Raw genomic sequence first — 16,079 nt, 5'->3', positions numbered from 1 at the left:
CTGGCCTGTATCCCAGTTCTGTATGCATAAATAAATAAATCTTTTAAAAAATTATAAAAACCAGTAAAATCTAAGCTTTAGTGTTCAGGAATTTGTTGTTATGTAGTAAAACTATAAAGAAAATTCAGAAGTTTTAACTTCAAAAATACAGGGTAAGTCACTTTTTTTGTGAGAGGGAAAGGACATGATAGACTTTGGGGGGGTTCTGGCAGTGTTCTATTTCTTTTTTTTAAAGGTTTATTTATTTATACATACAGAACTGGGATACAGGCCAGAGGTGCTGGGGCAATGAGAAGATTCACCAGAGACAGAGTGGGGAGCAGAACAGGCAGATCAATGAAGTACACTGCTGGGGGGGGAGGGGTGGTGGTTGGGAGGCAAGGGAGAGGTCTGCTGGGCCATGTGGGTCAGCTCCCTGTCTGGAGATTGAACTCACGCTGCAGTGGCTTCAGATAGCTTCATAGTGCTGTACTTCAACCCCTTGCACCACCAGGGAGGGTCCTGGCAGTGTTGTGTTTCTTGCCATCAGCTATAGCATGAAAATTGTTACTATTTCACTGAGTTGTAAATTTTGGGGTGAACCTTCTGTATATTGTATTTCACAATTTGAAAATGACTAAAACAATCTTTCTTTAAAAAAGAAAAATACTAGATGGTTTCACTCATAGCAGAAGCATAAAGGAGGGGCGGGGGAATAATAATGAACAACTATATACCAGAGACATTTTACAGGGGTGGAGTGGAGAATGGGATCAAAAATAGTGGTGTGTGGGTGGGGGTGAGTGCACGGGACTATGGTGATGGCACGCGGGTGATTTGCTGTGGGAAGTCCACGGGGATTACAACTGAGATGGAAAAAGGCACAAACTGATGTAAAAATAATCAGCTATAATAATAAGTAATAATAATCTTTCTTTAAAGATGAAGCTAATGTAGCAAAATGCCAGCAATGGCTACAAGGTCAAGGCTACATGTATTATTCTTTTTTCTGTCAATTTGAACATCCTAAAAATATTGAAGGAAAAAAAAATCTTTTGATCTAACTTCCCCTGTGGCTATTGCTCCATTTTAGCCCATAACCATGTTGCAAAACCCTTTGAAAATGTTGTTTATATTCAGGGTCTTCAGCTCCTCTCCTCCACCTGTCTCCTGAACATTATCCAACCAGGGTTAATGAAACTGTTTTTTTCAAGGTCACAACGACCCTCATGTCTCTGAATTCAATGACTATGCCCCAGTCCTCAGCTATTTATTTACTATCTATAGCATTTTACATGTGAGCTCTCTCTTCCATCATACATTTCTTAGTTTCCAAACACTTACCTGATTGTCCTTGTACTATTGTAGATGCTTTCATCATTCTCCTTTTCTGATTCTCATCTTCCCTGACCTCTAAATATTGGAGTGGCCCAGAGCTTTGTCCCTAGATAGTACATGGGCATTTCAATTTTTTTTTTATTAAAAAGTTTATTTTTACATCATTTTTCACATTTTTTTTTCATCTCAATTGTAATCCCCACGGGTTTCCCATCACCAATCACCCCTGTGCCACCACCATAGTCCCGTGCATTTCCCTCCCTTTCCCCCCCCCCCGGCATTTCAATTTTTAACTTAAATGTAATTTTTTTCATGAGGCTTTATCTGGTCACTCTTATCTAAAACTGCACACTTACATTTCTTTTCTTTTTAAAGTTTTATTTATTTATGCTTTTAGAATTGGGGTACAGGCCAGATGTAGGGAGGGTAAGAGGACTCACCAGAGACAGAGTGGGGAGCAGAACAGGCAGATCATGAAGTACACTGCTGGGAGAGGTTTGCCACTCTATGTGGGTCAGCTTCCTGGCCGGGAATTGAACTCGTGCGGCAGTGGCTTCCGTGAGCTTCATAATGCGGTGCTTTAACCCGTTGCACCAACAGGGAGAGCCCACACTTACATTTCTTAACTCCTTAGTTTTTTTTTTTAAATAATCTCTGTAGTACCATCTAAGATGCCATCAATTAGACTTTTTAGTTTAGTTTACTGCCTAGCTCCTTCAGCCAAAGTGTTACTGCAGCATGTCCAGTGTTGTGCTGTGCTGTGTGTCACAGAGTCTAGAACAGTGTCTGGCACACATTGGACATTCAATCAATATACTTAAATACTGAATGACTTGTACTTAAAGTAAAATCAATATCATAGCTTGTAAAACTTTTTATGTTCTGTTGGTCTCTCCACTCTCATTTCTTACCCTTTTAGTTACTCTATAAGCATATTAAGCCCTTCCCCCATTTAGAGGTATCTTCTAAGAAATCTCTTTCCATACTTTTCACATAATTAGCTCCTGAGGATTCAGTTTAAATATTGCTCTTCAGAAAGATCTTCTCTGACCATGCAATTTGCCTCCCATCCTACCGAGCTATGCTATTATACATTTTTCAAATCCTTCATAGTTATTATATATTACAGTTTCTCTGTTATTTTATTGTTATTTTTTCCTCTGTCCAGGCTGATAGAATATAAGTTTTATGAGTAGAATTTTTGTCTCTTTAACTTAAATATCCCCATGTTCTAGCATAGGCATGCAAATACCTGGTGACCAATAATTGTCTGTGGAGTGAATAAATAAATGAAATGTTTAAGCAAAATTAATGAAGAAAACTTTCTTAGTGTTTAGAGCAGGGTTCACATGAACTCAAAGGCACAATGCCATCACTCACCAGGAGAGCACAAAGGCCATTTTGCCTGATGGATAGGAGCCAAGAAGGGCACATTGGACATTCCTTTAAAGTCAGCTTCCCTACAAGATCCTCTTGCTCTCTGAATAGTTCCTGAGTGATAAAGAGCAAATGCGGAAATAGCCCCCAGTACCAAATGGGTTCCTTTTGATGTACTAGTTAGAGATAGTGTGAAATGTTTGGTTACAGACAATTAAAGATGTCTGGACTTTGAAGCACAGTGGTTTGTGCTTAAAACAAAACAGACTGTGTGGGAAGAGAAGTGGGATGGTAGCTTCCTGGTTGGGGGTAAAGTACACTGTGTTTCACACCCACCTCTCCATTTATTCACTTATTTTTATTGTATAAATGAGAGTAGGCTTTATAACAAATTAAGGTCGGGTTTATAAGGAAAGGAAACCACCAATGCAACTTGGAATGGAAAGGTTGGAGGGTCAAAGGGTTAGATCATTTCATAAGAAGGCAAAGCAACTCAGGGCTGTGTATTTCACATAAATATTCATAATAACCCTTCATGGTTAGCAAAGATAGCATTCTCACTTAAGAGATGGAAAACGAGGTTTAGAGATTGTTCAAGTTCACACAGAAAATAAGCAGAACCCTGTCTGAAACCTCAATCTCTCTGATGCCAAAGCTTATAATTCTCCACCATGCCTGTTCCTCTGTGTTCAAATCAACAGTTATGGATATTGAGAGCTTGACACCTAAGATGGTAGCCATAGAGTAAAGCTATCCTGTGAAATATTAAAACTTGTTCTCAGTAGCTAGTAGTGAAGTGCCTAATACATAGCTGGCTCTTCAGCAAAGCTCTACTAGATTAAAAAATGAAAGAATTAACAGACAAAAGAGATGCTTTCAACAAAATGATATCCCTTGTGAAGTATGTCCTGAGAACAGAAACTCTAAGACACTTCTAGGGGTCTCCCGCTGCTGTTCTCCAGGGAAAGGCTAACTCTTTAAGAACAGCACACAAAATAAAAACAAAAACAAAGAAAGGAACAGCAGAAAAGACTAGCAAAATGAGGCTGCAGAGAGCCTTGTATTGTTCTTCTTTTGCCCAGATATGGACAATACTCCATTTTTAAGCCTGTGGGATTATCTTCTGGTGGGCCAGCAGGTGCTAGGCACTGCTGCTAAACCCTTCTATGTCTCACTTTATTTCCTGCTCAAAGCACAGGAGAGAGATAAATCTCTTCTGGTAAGTGAAAAGAAATTTTGGCTTGTCTATAAAATTATTTGCTGATGTGTGATGTAAATATTGTAAAGTCTCTTCTATCCTCTCATCTTTCCTTCCCTTATTAAGAAGTAAAAATGTAGTATCTGGGCTCTTCCTGGTGGAGCAGCACTAGGAAGCTAGCTGCAGTCACTTCAGCACTTCCCAGCCTGGGAGGTGACTCACGTGGCACAGCAGACCTCCCCTACCTCCCCGGCTGCTCCCCTCAGCAGTATATTTCAGTCAATCTGCCTGTTCTGCTCCCCACTCTGTCTCTGGTGAAATCCCTCATTGTCCCTGCACCTCAGTTCTGTATGCATAAGTAAATAAATCTTTTTAAAAAATGTAATGTCTATAAATCTCAATTGCTTGAGAATAGAGACATCAAAAAAAGAATTTTTCCAGTCCAAAAACTCAACCCATAACACACTGCATTTGCTCTGGTGAATGTGGTAGGACAGTTCTGTGTCAAAAATGTAGTTAGTATCTTGTAAAATGTAGTTATATTATAGAAAAGAATGTATCAAAAATTATGTCAAAACCTTGGATTTGTGTCCGAGCTCCATGACTGACTCTCAGTCTCTGATTGCCACTAACCTGTGGCATCTCAGCTTTCTCATCTATGAAAAAGGGGTAATAAATACAATGCCTGTTTCCAAAGGCTTGCAATAAGGGTTAAAAGGAGGAGTGTGGCCCTCCCTGGTGGCGCAGCGGGTTAAAGCACAGCACTGAGAATCTAAAGCCGCTTCCGCATGAGTTCAATTCCCGCCTGCCCCGGAGGTGCCACATGGTCACTCCTGACCCCCCCGCTGCTCCCCTCAGCAGTGTACTTCGTCAATCTGCCTATTCTGTTCCCCACTCTGTCTCTGGTGAAGCATCTCACCGCTCCTGAGCCTCTGGCCTGTACCCCAGTTCTGTATGCACAAATAAATAAATAAAATCTTAAAAAAAAAAAAAAAGGAGGAGTGTAATTTGGATCAAGCAAACCCATGAGTAAATGCTGACAATTTTCCCTCCTTTTGAAAATGAGCTGGTCATCTCTAGATCTCAAAGGTTGAGGTCCACCATGCAGCTCCAGAGTGTTCTAGCCATTGTACTTCTCCTGTCTTGGCTTCTGTTCCCCTCAGCAGTGTTTTTCAGTCAATCCATCTGTCCTGTTCCCAGCTCTGTCTCTAGTGAATCCTCGCTCAGCCCACACCTCTGGCCTGTACCCCAGTTCCTGTATGCATAAATAAATACATTTTTTAAAAAATGAGTTTGAGCAAGGATTGGATTCCGTAATGCTGAGATGATCAGGAGTTGATGAGAACTAGAATTGGAATCTAATTCCTCCTTCCTATACAGATATTTGTTTACAGTAATAAAGAACTGGAGGTAAGAAGGTCTGAGATCCAGGAATTTGGGTTCCAGATACTGTCTGTTACTATTTCTGGACCACTAATAAGAGATAGTGAATTAGATATTTATGTCTTCTCTAATGTGTCTGAACAAGGTTTTAGTCTTCTCCCTAGAGAAAGACATATCTTTTGTTAGATTATTCCTAAGTACTTGAAAATTATAATGTCATTATAAGTTGACCATTTCAGACATTTTTAAAAACTGTTTGTGATTGGAAATGCAACTGATTATATATATATATATATTATATTATATATATATATATATATATATATATATATATATATTAGCCTTGTTTCCAGAAAACTTTCTAAACCCACCTTAAGTCTAATAATTTAATTTTCTTGATTTTGTTTTTAAGATTTATTTATTTATGCTTACAGAACTGGGGTACAGGCCAAAGGTGCAGTGGTGGTGAAAGGATTCACCAGAGACAGAGTAGGGAGCAAAACAGGCAGATCAACAAAGCACACTGCTGAGGGGAGCAGCAGGTGAGACAGGAGAGGTTTGCCATGCCATGTGGGTTAGTTCCCTGGCTGGGGATCAAACTCAGGCTGAAGTGACTTTAGCTTCTTAGTGCTGTGCTTTAACCCGCTGCACCACCAGGGAGGGGCAATGTTCTTGATTTTTAAATACACACTTTAAAATTCAAAGTATGAATAATGCCTTTTATTTGTTTATTTTTCTTTCCTTACAAAACTGGTTTGAACCTCCTGGGTAGCAGTTTCTTAAAAGAAGCCTCTTTTTTCTTCCCAACGACAGTAAATATTTATTTAAGGTAATACATGTGCAATTCAAAAAAGTTCTAAATCGTACATTTCAGGTTTAACCAACCTCATAGAAATACAATGAGGACAGCTGCAGCCAGAGATTGTGACACAAGATTCCTTCTTTGCCCATCCTCTCTCTTTTCTTTTCCAAATAACCACATTCATATATGGTTCAAGGTAGAATTTATTCTCTTCATATTTTGTTCACTGTTCCTCAGGAAAATCAGAGCAAAATGGCCAGGGCCAGTGCTCTCCTAATGAAAACCATCCTGTCATTATAAAGGGACGCAGGAAGTCTTTTCATGGCTTCTTTTACATCATCACCTTCACATATCATATGACCTCAAATTAACCCTGGCTGATTGGACCCTGCAGCATTTTATACCATTTTTTTAATATCCTTCAGCCGTTGGCCCGATTCTGCAACAGCTGGCCTGCTTGCCATTTCGACCTCAAACGGAAGCCCTGCCTCAAAGTCATTTTTCCCTTTATCTAAAAGGGAAATTTCTCATCTTTTCACCATTAAGTGTAATATACTTTTTTTCCCCTCATTTATTTATGAATACAGAACTGGGGTACAGGCCAGAGGTACAGGGGCAGAGAGAGGATTCACCAGAGACAGAGTGGGGAACAGAACAGGCAGATCAACAAAGTATCCTGCTAAGGAGCATCCGGCGGGTCAGGAGAGGTCTGCCTGCCATGTGGGTCACCTCCGGCTGGGGACTGAACTTGCACTGAAGCAGTTGTGGCTAGCTTGCAGTGTTGCTCCTTAACCTGTTGGGCCACGAATGGGAGGGCCCAAATGTGATATGCTTTAAAAAATTATCTTTTTGTCAGTTTAAGAAAGCTTTCAATTCCTTAAGCTGTAAAGAAAAGTAGATACCTATTATCAGTTTAAGAGGTACTCTTCTGTTGAAGGGAAGAATTAGGTATAGGGCTGGAGGTGGTGGTGGTGGTAGCCCTGTTTCCTGACCCTTTATCTAGTCAAGCCTCCCAAACCTTCCTTCTAGGCAAGGGGTGAAGGCTTAGATTTTAACTTTATTAAATGACACCAAGACATCTTCTATTTCCAATTTAGCAAAAGTTTTGTTTTTATAAATAGATGTTGAATCTTATCACCTTTTTTCCTGCATCTATTGAAATGGCTGCATGTGTTGATCCTATCAATCAGCTAAATAGGTATAATTTACATTTTCAAGTTTTAAAAATATTAGGTCAAATTTATATGCCTGATTTAAAAAATGCCTGGTTATGAAGGGAGAAAATAATAATAATGAACAACAGTATAACAGAGACATTTTATGGGGGTGGAGGTGGGGAATGGGATCAAAAATGTGGGGTGGGGAAGGAAGTGCACTGGACTAGGGTGATGGCTCATGGGTGATTTGGTGATGGGAAGTCTACAGGGATTACAATTGAGATGGAAAAAGGCACAAAATGATGTAAAAATAAACTGATTTATTTTAAAAATACTGGTTATGATGTATGTTTGGATTTGGTTTGATAGTGTTTCATTTAAAATTTTTTATCCACATTCAAAAGTGAAATTAGTCTATATTTTCCCTTTGCCAAGCAGATAAAATGGGCTTACCATCTCCATTTTACTTTTAACTCCTAAAAAGCTGACTTACTGGCCGTGTCACATTGACATCTGTTATACCAGCACTGGAAATCAGGGTTGTCTGGCCACAAAGCCCCTTTCTTTCCTCCAAATTTCATAGCTTTGTGAACATTTATCAAGGCTTGTTTTGAAAGTATAGGATTGAGGCATATGATCAAAATAACAGTGGCAGTCTTGGGCAGTGCACTAATACTCTGATTCATCAGTATCAACACCATATAATTCCCCTGCAACTGAGGAGAAAATGTGAAGCCAGAAGCCGACACTGCTATCCACACAATCCCAGATCAACTTTGCAAGTAATCACGAAAAAGAAAAACAGCAACAGTCACTACACCAATTCCTTCAAATTCCTCTTTCAGTGTGACTTGAGAATACCCAGAAAAGTCTTCCCTTAACTCTTTCTCCAGAAAAATCTCCCTACCTCATTCCCAACCAAAGCCCAGCATTTGTTCCTGTGAAGGAGACTTTCATTCTGCCCAGCTACTCACCCCCAGTTGACCTGCCTTTCCTGTGCTCTCAAGCACCGCGTAGGAACCCCAGTCACGGCAGAGTGAATGTAGATAGTAAATGTTATGTCTCAGCCTGCCTGGTGAGTAACATTCAGTGGGAATAAAAGATACTTCATCACAAATTTGCAGTTGGGTAGTGTTAACTATACAATTTTTTAAAGTAAATCCTTTCAATCTAAAGCCTCATTTATAAAGTGAAAAAATACATCACAGGGCTGCTATGAGCATTAAATGAAATGATGTTATTTTTAAGATTTTTTCTTTTTTATAGAAGAACTAGAGTGTAGGCCAAGGTGTGGGGGATGGTGGAGGGGAGAGATGTTGAGAGAATTCACCAGAGAGTTCTTAAGAACAGAACAGGCAGCTTTATTGGATTACACCGCTAAGGGGACCAGTGGGGGAGCCAGGAGAGGTCAGCTGTGCCATATGGGTCAGCTCCCTGGCTGGGGATCAGACTCAGGCCAAAGGTGTGAAAGCATTGAGACTGAACCCCTAGGCCACCAAGGAGGCCCCTCTATTTTTAAAAGTCTTTGACTCATTTCAGGTGTTTAGGTGATTATTGTTTTCTCCATCCTCTTCACCCAACACAGTAGTAAAATAGCCTTTTGAATGTATGTTAAAGGATGAGTCAGCTCATATATTTTAAGTCCTTTATAAAATATGAATTTTCTCTAGGTATCTGCTATGTCTCGGGTACTCTGGTATGTGTTGATACTTGCTAGTGCTTAATCCTCACAACAACCATATGAAGTAGGTACTACCTATTTCACACATGAGAAAATGGAGTCCAGTAATTTCCCCACATTTGAGCAGTGGAGTCAAGTTTGAAATCCAGGACTATGTGACTCAAGGACTCATACTCTTCACCTCTGTGCTTACTGCACAGGATATGTATGGTTTAGATACCCAATTTTCAGCCATCTTTTGGGCTGGCCCTGTGGTTTTTATTGGCAAGCCACGATCAAGCTGTATATCTCTGCATTTAAAGCAAACACTGCCTAGATCTTATTCAAACACTTCATGGAGACCATCCTGTTTCCTCCCATAAAAGGCTGTGTCCTATGAAAAGTGGTGTGCATAGCAGTGCCAAGAATCAAGATCTTTTGAAGAGCACAGTGCATGAAATCAACGGTCCTAGCTTTTGGCCCAGCCACCCGCCTCCCAGTGAGCTGGCAGGCAGAAGGGCCAGAGTTTCAGATGTAATCAGTTCATCAGCAGGCTCAGCCATGCCGCCTCCACCTTCTGTAACCTCTTATTCATTTGTCCAACCTGATTTCACCACAAGGAACTTATGGGAGTATCATCTCTCAGAAATGGCTCAGTAGCTCCCCCTAAATCCTTCCCATTTCTACTCTGCCATGGACATGCACACTTTGTGAAAGACAGCAATGATTAGTGGTTATCAATACTAGCACCATTGCTTTGTACTGGAATGTAGTGCAGACTTTGAATCAAATCAGCCAGGGTTCAAAGTCACACCTTTGCAGTATTTTTGAGAAAATTGTCTTAACTATTTAAATTTTGCTTTTCCCATTAATAAATTAAGGATAAGGCCCTCCCTGGTGGTACAAAGCGTTAGGATGCAGCACTACAAGCTAGCCACAGCTGCTTCAGCGCGAGTTTGATCCCCTGCCCCAGAGGTGACCACGAGGGCGCAGCAGACATCTGCTGTCTTGTCCACTGCTCCCCTCAGCAGTGTACTTCTTAGATCTGCCAGTTCTGCTCTCCTGATACAGAGGTATCTGGGGTACAAACCTTGCAATTCTGACTTGTACCCCAGTTCTGTATGCATAAATAAATAAATCTTTAAAAATAAATGAATAAATTAGGGATAACAATTTAACAGTATTTTACTGAGTTGTTACAAAGATTAAGAAACATGTGATTGAAATAAATCCAGTACACTTGGAATAGTGTCTTTTTTACAGTAAGTGCTCAAAAGTAAGCTGTAACTGTGTTGACTGGGATAAGTGACCAATGGAGTTTTTATTCCTCTCCAACCGGAAAATTTTTGTGTACATTAAAAAGTCCCTGACATTGGTGGTAGGAAATCCACAGGGATTACAACCGAGATGAAAAAAATGTACAAAATGATGAATGATGTAAAAAATAAACAAAAGTCCCTGGCATTTAGTAAGGCCTCAAAACATTGATCCATTTGATCAACAAACTCACTTTGTTTTCCATTTTAATATCAGTAATAATAAACAGCTTAATATTCTTCCATCATAAGCCTGAGTGAAACACAGCTTTGTTGTTATATATGAAAGACTCAACACTATTGGAGATTAGGTAAACATTCAAATAGTTACTCAAGTCAGACTGAGCCAGGCCCTAAGGATTTTATATCTAAATTAGGGGCAGATGTGTATGTAAGATTTTATAGTTTACATAGCATTTAGTTTTCTTTTAACCGATTTGATCCTCACAAGTTTAATGAGTAGTTTTCAGGCCATATTTGGAATTATTTAGAATACTTATCTTACATTTCATTCTGCTTCACTATGAGACATGACCTCTCTCTTTCCAGATTAAAATTTCACACACGAGGACACTTGGCCTAACAGTGACTTAAGTTGGTTTCTGAGGGGTAAGTTTAAAAAAAAGGAATAGTTCTGTCTATAAAGTCAAGAGATATGTCACACACATAAAATAAACTTTGTGAAAAATCTTAATTTCGTCGTCTATAAAATCACAGAACCCCTACTTCAAAAATCTTGATAAAGAATAGGGCCTCTGGCCCTCCCTGGTGGCGCAGCAGGTTAAAGCACAGCTGAAGTGAAGCTAGTCACTTCAGCATGAGTTCGATTCCCACCTGCCCCGGAGATCCACATGGCGTGGCAGACCTCTCCTGACCTGCCTGCTGCTCCCCTCAGCAGTGTACTTCGTTGATCTGCCTGTTCTGCTCCCCGCTCTGTCTCTGGTGAATCCTCTCACCCTCCGCATCTCTGGCCTGTACCCAAGTTCTACATGAAAAAATAAAATCTTTAAAAAAAAAAAAAAAGAACAGGGACTCCCTGGTGACTCAGGGATTAAGTGTCAGCACTATCAAGCTATACCAGCCCCTGTAGCCTAAGTTCAATCACCAGCCAGGGAGCTGACCCACATGACACAGCAGACCTCTCCTGACCTTCCTGCTGCTCCCCTCAGTAGTTTATTTCAGCAGATCCATCTGTTCTGCTCCCCACTCTGTCTCTGATGAATCCTCTCACTCCCTACACTCTGGCCTATGGCCAGTTTTTATACATACATATACAGACTCACACACACACACACACACACATACATACGTATTTTTAAAAAGACAAAGAACAGGGCCCTTCCTGGTGGAGCAAGGGGTTAAAGCGTAGCACTATGAAGCTGTCCAAATCCACTCTCAGCACGAGTTAGAAACTCGGCCAGGGAGGTGACCCACATGGTGTGGCAGACCTCTCCTGATCAGCCCATTGCTCCCCTCGGCAATGTATTTAGATCTGACTGTTCTGCTCCCTGCTCTGTCTCTGATGAATCCTCTCACACCATTCCCCTCCCCCAACCCCACCCCACACCTTGGCCTGTACTCCAGTTCCTGTATGCATAAATCTTTTTTTTTAAAAAAAAGACAACATATGGGCCCTCTCTGGTGGTGCAGTGGGTTGAAGCACAGCACTGGGAAGCTGAGGCCACTTCAGCATGAGTTCGATCCCCGCCTGCCCTGGAGGTGACCACATGGCGTGGGAGACCTCTCCTGACCCGCCCACTGCTCCCCTCAGCAGTGTACTGTTCTGCTTCCCGCTCTGTATCTGGTGAATCCTCTCACCACCCCTGTACCTCTGGCCTATACCCTTGTACCCCAGTTCTGTATGAATAAATAAATAAACCTTTAAAAAAAAAAAGACAACATAATATTGATCTTTTGATTGTAGCACACACTTGTGAGTCTAAAAACAAGTTGAATGCAATTTCTGTTTGTGAGTAGAAAACTGAGTATGACCATGAACTAAATGATCAGGAGACAGGATGTGAGTTGCCCAAGCTAGTACATCTATAAAGGATGGCAGTGCTACAAAAGTTCTTTAATGTCAATCAAGGTACAGAGCTCCTGGATGCTGGTGCTTGGCCCTCAGACATTACAGTGAGTTAAAGAAAATACTTTTTCAGAAGTTGGTCACTGCGCAGTTGCAGAGACTTCCCATGGGTGCATAAGTGTTTTCCAAAAAGATATGTTGATGGAAAAGTCATGTATATTTTTTCTCTGAAAATTCTAGAAAAAATCACATTACTTATTACAACTTTTCTGACAATCCATTATCAACTGAACAGAATCTTTAGGGTTAGTGAAGAGGCTTCTAGCAGTTTCAGTGTCCTACACCAGCCATTTGAGAAGAACATTTCCAGAATGTGCTTATGGAACAAGATAGATAGCTGATCATCATGTCAAAATTTTGAAAGAAGATAAAAATTGTTCAGAATGTACACAGTGAAGTGGATTCTAGGGTGTTGTGATGTTTTACAGAAAAAAAAAAAAACCTAAGGATTATTATTCTCACCTTATACACCAATCCATTCAATTTCAGAATGTTAGCAATTTGAAGTCTATCATTAAAGAACCAGTCATGAACATCATATGTAACAACAAAGCCAATGAATCTAGTATGTCATCTGTGGACACTAAAAAGACAAGTATTCTTAGCACTCATATGCTATATATTCTGATGCAAAATATGGGAAACTTGCATAATGATATGTGTTTGACCATAAATTTTTTTTACTGCTATACTTTTATCACCTGGTTTTCAGAATGGTGATTATGAAAGAGTGTCATTTGAAAGAAAACCTCTATAATCAAATATGGGAGAAGTGATCAATGAGAAAGGATGAATGGAAAATAAAGATTCAGCCATACTATCACCATAATGATGAAAAACACTACTTCAAAAAAAAAATTCCCATGGACAAAAGATGATCTAGAAGATAAACAGGAATATTATGTAAGTGGTGGTTTTGACACTGAAACTGAAATGGAAGAGCAGAAAAAAAACAGGAACATTATATAAGTGGTGGTTTTGACACTGAAACTGAAATGGAAGAGCAAGAAAATAGCTTGGATCTTCTGAATTTGAAGAACAAAATTTAGTCCATAAGGAAGATGAAATGATGAAGTCTACAGAAAGTCCACTTATTTTTACATTTCATTCTCAGGTCAAGCAGTTAGGCAGCAAAACATCTGAATTGTTATGTGTCTGAAAGCAAAATAAGAAATGCAGAAATCTTTCAGAATTAAATAGCTAGTAGAAATCAACCAGTAAAATCTCCTCAAGAAAATGGGAAGTCAGTTCAAATCCAGAAAATCAGTCTCCATCATTTTGATTCTTTTAGCCAACAGTTCCACAAAGAAGAAATTTAGTGAACCAAAGCAAAGATATATATATGTGTGTGTATACATATATTTTATATATAATTTCTTTTGCTGAACACTTGTGAATTTCTTAACATTTAAACTAAAGGAATGCTGTATTATTTCAAGGTGTATTTGTTCTGCCTATGAAAAATTACACATACTCTTAAACATTAGAACATTAAAATGAACCTTAGTTGACTATAGTATTGTGATCCTTATTTCTCTGAGACATACACAAGAGGGCTTTTGAATAAAAGCAAAAAGTACCATCTCAAAATTGGTTCTATTCATTATATACTCAATTTTTATATATCTTTCATGTTGATGGACACTTCCTTAAAATTTATGTTAACTTATAAAACCCTCTGAAACTACTTTTTTAAAACAAGAAAAATTTATTTTGGTATTAAATTTTGGGAGATAATTCACTTTTTACTTAAAAGTATGCCATCTAACTGGCAATCTGTCATTCTGTTATTAAAACAATGTTCTTCAGTAGTTTAATATAGTGTATTAACATGATAATATATAATGTACAATTAAAATTTGGTACTTTGTTTTTTAAAAAAATATTTTTGACTACAGGACAGAACAATGATTGATTTTCATTTTGGGCAGCATAAATAAAATGTTTAGGGGAAAAAAAAAGGTCAAATACCCTGTCTTACAATTTCTGGCACACAGAAGTTACTAAATAATGTGGTCAAATAAAAATAAAGCCAACAAATCAAAATTATAACAGGTGCAGACCCAGAGGAAGTGAGAACAGAAGTAATGCTGATATGTTTTAGGGCTTCATAGAACCCTAAAATGTGAGAACTACAAGAAACTTAAGCATATACAGTCATTCTATAAATAAATCATTCTATAAGTAGGTCATATCTGAAAGCTGTTATTACTGGAGCCCAGTTCCAAAGTTAAGCCCAGCCATAATCTTGCTCTGGCAGCTTCTGATATGAAACTACATGAATCTTGAAGAGATCACAGTGCTTGGAGTTTGGTTATTGGGATCTCGCATACCTAGATGTGTCGCTAATTAAAGCCAAAGAATAGAAACTCAGAACCACCCTTCTCGCAGAGAAGAAAAGTGACTTTTTAAGTGTAAGTTATTAATATAATCAGTATTCAAAATGCCAGTTTGTAGTTCTTGATAAAGATGTATCAATTTTTAGGTGCAGCATCTTCTGGGCTCATCTCCTTTCTTTGGCACTTTCTAGCTTTGAGAAACCAAGGTCCTTGTACTACTCAAAACATAACAACACGCACATTGTTTCACTGTCCAGGATATAATTTACAGCTTTATCCACTGACCACTACCCTTTCTCTAACATAACACATGTGCACACATACACCATACTACACATATACTCTCTACCTTTCTGAGTTCTAATTCAATAGTTTGATCTACAAACTACTGACTAACAATAGTGTAATGACTAACAACAGGGTAATGTCTGAGTTCCTCCTTAGTTCCTGTAGAAACAGACTTAACCTCTTGCACCAACAGGGAGGCCCAGCTCATACTATTTTTTTGATAAACAACAGATATATACAAAAATAATTTTGAAAAAAATTTTTTAACTGCAAAAAGTTATAAAAGTGATGGCGAGAGAATTTGGGGGGGGATGATGTAACTATTCTGATCTTGATTGTGGTGATCAGTAGTAGGACTCAAAATATTTGCCAAACTCAGAATTCTATGCAACAGTGAGTCTTACTGTATTTAAATTTAAAAATTACCAGAAATAAATGTTGAAAAAGGAAATGAAAGTAACTTCATAGCCCATTGATGGGCACACCTTAGCTTTCCAGCTAGGAGGCAACCAGAATGCAATACTGGACTTAGAAGGAACGACAATCTAATGATGGAAATTTGGTCAGTAAATTATACTTAAAAGGGAGATATTTTTTAAAACGATAATTTAGTTTTCATGAACTGGGAAATCACCTATTCCATTAAATAGCTAATTAAACCTCTCCTCTACAAGACTCCCCATAGCATGTCTGTGTTCAGTTCTTAGTGTCCCTAGAAATTACCTAATATAGTATGTGACACCTAGTGGATATTCCATGAGTATTTGCTATGAATCAAAGTTCTGATTTAAGTAGAGAAGAAACTGTGCTTTCTTTCTGTAAGTGGGAAATAAGAGAACAAAAGACTGAGTGTAGGCTAGTAGTGGAAGCAACCTATTGGAAGTTTTTATTATGAGTGGTAGTGCTCATGAGTAACATGAGACCCTTTAGTTTCCTTTCATTAAACTGTGGCTGGTAATGAAAGACTTTACTGGATAACATAAAATAAACTGCATGGGTGTGGTCTATCTATAAATGTTTTACCTGATTACAGAAACATAGGATGGGACAGCCATGACAAAACTGCATAATCTTCTAAATTTTATTGCAAAGAATTAGTTCCAAATGAGAAAGTAATGCAACCCCCCCCCCCCCAAAAAAAAATCAAGTCACATGC

This window comes from Condylura cristata, unplaced genomic scaffold (assembly GCF_000260355.1).
Source record: "Condylura cristata isolate star-nosed mole 26May11 unplaced genomic scaffold, ConCri1.0 scaffold00015, whole genome shotgun sequence".
Lineage (NCBI taxonomy): Eukaryota > Metazoa > Chordata > Mammalia > Eulipotyphla > Talpidae > Condylura > Condylura cristata.
This window is presented reverse-complemented; position numbering follows the sequence as displayed.